This window comes from Octodon degus, unplaced genomic scaffold, assembly GCF_000260255.1.
Source record: "Octodon degus isolate 3935 unplaced genomic scaffold, OctDeg1.0 scaffold00386, whole genome shotgun sequence".
Taxonomy (NCBI): domain Eukaryota; kingdom Metazoa; phylum Chordata; class Mammalia; order Rodentia; family Octodontidae; genus Octodon; species Octodon degus.
This window is the reverse complement of record NW_004524962.1, coordinates 196323-200958: the sequence shown is the minus strand read 5'-3', so window position 1 is coordinate 200958 and position 4636 is coordinate 196323.

Genomic DNA, 4636 nt, shown 5'->3' with positions numbered 1-4636 from the left:
CACACCTTCAGTGACCTGCCTCTAAGCAGGCTCTATCATCTAACAGTACATTCAGCTATTGAATTTACCAATGGATAAACTTATCAATGGGTATGTTATCCCTATGTTCCAATCACCTTCCAAACTCATTAGACTCTCAAGGAACATTTTAGATCTAAACTGTAACATGACTTCCATTAAACAACCAGGAATTATAATATCCCCATATATTTTATAGCAAACAACATTGCCAAACTCAAAACATGGCATTTGTATTGTACAATATAATGATAACTGGTAGGATTACAGAAAGCAACAGAGGGTTTCCAAGATTTTTAATGACTGTTTTTTGTTTTGTCTTGTCTTGTTTTGGCAGAAATGGCGATTGAACTCAGGCCCTTGCGCCTGCCAGGCAAGTGCTTATTCTACTGAGCCATCTCCCAGGCCCCTAGCCCTGTTTTGCTTTTGTTTCTTGTTTTTGTTTTTTAATGACTTTTGAATCAAGTTTTTTTTTTCATAACCGGGGATTGAACTCAGGACCTTGTGCTTGCGAGGGAGGTGCTTATTGCACTGAGCCATCTCCCCAGCCCCAGCCATCTCCCCGGCCCCTTGAATCCGTTTTTATCTGAATATTTTGCTCATTTCTTGGCATGCTGTGGCCTGGAGATTTTCTCTTGTAGCAACTGTCATCATTGAGGACATGTCTTCTTAGAAACTGGACATAAACTCTGTCTTCTGATGCTTTTCAAATTTCTGTGTGAAAAAAATCTGTGTCAAGTTAAGATAGAATTCAAGAAAAATGCGAAGGGTTTTCCAGCTCAACAGTTGAAGCAGAAAGTTCATTCCTCCCACAGTGACATCTGGGATCACTTTATCAACCATAGTTTGATATCCATATGTATGTATAACGTGGTTACTAGCAACTTTGAATTTTAGAAGTGAAGAGGGGATTGAATAGAAAACAAAAATATCATAGTCATCTGATGTACAGCAATCAATTTTAATAACTTGTTTATAGCATTATTGTCAGTAAATTATGCCATTAAAATCCAAAACGGTTCATTTCAGTTTTCACATTAAGAGGATTTATAATCTTCCCACCATGAGATGATACCTCATTAAGAATGCATTGATATGGAGAAAGAGTGTTTCGAAATATTCCCTATGTTCTTTTTGCAACTTCTTACTGTGGTAATTTTTGCATCATACTTATATTTTCTGATCATTTTTGTTTTTCACAGGACACAGCTGTTCTTTTAAGACCAACCAATTTTTTTCAACCTTCTTAATTACAGAATTGCTAACAGTATTGAACCTAGACTGATACGGGATAGTTTCCAGAGGGATGTAAACTAATAGTTTTATAAATGGCTTAAACTTTTAAAAAATTCAGACACTGAATCATGGAGAAATCACATATTTGTAAATCAGCTTCATCTTTGTAGTTGACTGACAATGGAAAATTCCTCAAACTTGTTGAACTTTAATTGTTCCTTTCTTAAAAGTTTTTTTTAAAGTACAGTAAATTTTAATTTAGGAAAGTATATACAATTAATATGAAATGGCCTAAACATTTTGTGTGTAATCTTTACTTAGCAATTTTGTTAAAAAGATAATTCCTCATTCTCCTTCTATTGTGTCTGGGATAGGACCATAGTCACTGGCCTCAACTTAAGAGCCAGCTGCTAATCCCAGCTGTTTGCCCCTGGAAATCATTAAGTTTCATCCTATGTTAGGACACAGATTGTGAATAACTATCCTCATTTCTACTCCCATAACGTATTTCACATGCAATGGTGTTCCAATAATATTTCTAGAATGAATAATTAAATGAAAGATAAGTCTTCCTAAAAAGCTATCTAGGTTTTTTTGCATTTTGATTTATATTCAAAAGTTAGGAAAGTATAAATATAGTAAAAATTGTTTGTGAAGAATGGAGATGAACACCTTGAAGTGTAAACATTTCCTAAAGAACTGAATTACCTATGTTTTTCCTTTGAGCTATTTACATCATAAACACTTTTTCTCTGAGCGTGCATTTTACAGCTATTTCTTGGATTTTATTAGGAGCATATTTATGTGCATTTGCAAATGAAACAATATTCTATTAGCCTTACTTGTCTCTGTTCAATTTTCTATAAAATTCAATTCATCATAATTTCCCTATAAAATTGTATTTCTGTTTTTGTGGAGATGCATCTGCCATGTTTTTATATGTACTGGACAGGAATAGAAATTTCTGTCCAGTATTTTTGAAACTAGATACTAAGTATATACAACATATTTTAATACATGAGTCAAGTGCATAATGACATGTGCCAAGAAAACTTCTAAGAGAAAAAAAATTACCATTTGACACAAAACTGTTAGTTTAAATAGAAAAATGACTCATTCTAGTTTTTAATGACAGAGGCATAGAGAAATGCAAGAGTTATTTATTTTTAGTAATAGGCCTGACATATTTTCTTGTAAGTATTGAAGTCTCATGCCTATTTGAATTTATAACACATATGACATCACAGGTTTTGGAGATGTGACCATGTTAAATTTTATTCTATTTTTTAAATTTAATTTAAATTAATTTAATTTAATTTTATATTATTTTATTTTGAAGAGTAAAAACACAAGCAAAATCAAAGGGTTCCTAGTGGCTAATAGCTGACTTTAACCAAAAAGAATGTTTATGTCAGGGCTGAGGTAGCTTGTTTTGCTTTAGGCACTGAGGCCTACTCCCACCTACAAACATTTGATCGATTTCCTAGCTTCCATGGCTCCCAACATATCCAGGATTTTAGATTTTAAATATCTATGATACCCATCCAAATGTGAAGCAAAGAGGTCACGGAAAAACGGTCATGAGTTTCCATTTTTAGATAGCAATGACAATAACCTTTAGTACTCTATGCATGTTTACCTAATTGTATACAGTGTGGGAGTCACCAAGAGGCAGGTGGAGTATGTACAATAGAACATAGATTAACAATGTATTTGATGCTGATTCTTATTTAGAGAATAAGCAGGGAAGAGCTATTTTTTCTTTTTTTAAATTTTTGTATTGTATTTGGTTTTTGCAGGTCTCACTACACAGTTCATACTCATGGTGATCCTCCTGCTTTCAGCATCTCTAGTGCTGAGATTACAGACATAAACCACTACACCCAAACTCTGGCTGGCACAGCCCACCCTGGTGTAAGGGCTAGTGTAGCATGCCATGCTGAGGATTTAACTGTGGTCCCTGTACTTACCTAAGCTTGCTTAAGCAGGCACTTTAGTCCACTAAGTTATCTCACTGACCCTATTTTTTTAAATTTTAATGAGAGAACTTATTCAAAGCAAAGATTTACTGAGTTGAGGAGGAGGATAGGAAAGGGAGTGTGGGAAAGGGATTATATATGCAATCAGGATGGTTTGAACAACTGTACAATACATTTCTGCTCGACTATGGAAAGGAACATTTAATGCTTTAATTTATTTTTTTCTTTTTTCAATTGTTTGTACTTTTTCTTTTCTTAATTTCTTGTACATTTCTTTTTTTCTCTCTTCTTCCAAATTTACAAGCTTATATCTGGTAATATGAGCAGTTATTTGAAGACAGCACTATTTATTATAACAAATGCTATGAAATTCACATTACTTTGTTAAGTAAAATTCTCTATAATTTGTAATTATTTCTGTTTTAATTCTAAAGTCAGGGAAGAGTTAATTTGAACTTAGTAGGACAGGTCAACAACCATAACTAAGAATGTGCAGTAAGAATAGCATGCCAGGTCAATTTCTCCACAGGACTTCATGGAGAGGCTCATGCGAATCATCCAACAAACTATTTTGAGACATGTCTTAAAGCCTAATCTTAGATTTAAACAAGTTGATGCATTTCCATCTTTCACTCTGGAATTTTTCCCACTGCATTAAAACACAATCACACTTGTTATTGCACTGAGATTAAGACAACATACTAGCCTCTTACTGGATGGCTGATTGCGGTGCTCACACAAGTTTTTGAGTTGGCAGGTCCAACTAGTAACTGAAATAAAGAGACCTGTCTGAGAAATTCATGAGAAAGCCTTCTGGAGTTTGCCCCTTCACCTTTCAATATTAAAGCAAATCATTCCTGTCTAGACTGAAGAGTGCCACATAAAACTATGTAAGAGACGGTGCTTGCCACCATGTGAAAGATTTATTAGGAGTAGTTGAGTTATGAGGAAGACAGCTGTATTTAGGGCATCAAAATTTGTAAAGTGAGAGAATTGTTTACTGCCTTGGGGAGAATTTCAGTTATATTAGATGACTTATGCTCTAGTACCCTTATATCACTCTATTGCTGTGGAAAGGAGACTTTCTTACAAAACTGAAATCCCTCTTTTGCTCCTACTATGTATTTTTTACAACAGTGAATTTAGATATTTTAATCATGTATTTGCTTACCACACAGTTTAGGAATTAATAGCATCAGTAATATTTAAAGTCTGTTATTTGAATATTGTAGGTGTGTAAACTCAGCAAAATATTCTAAAAGAGTCCAGTAGCCCATAATAGTATTGAATATTGATTGTCCATTTTGTATCTGTGTATTCAAAGTGGTTAGCATAGATATATAGTTACATTCTCTTAATGAATAGAGGGATTTGTTCTAATGGTGTTTGTAAATAGGATATCA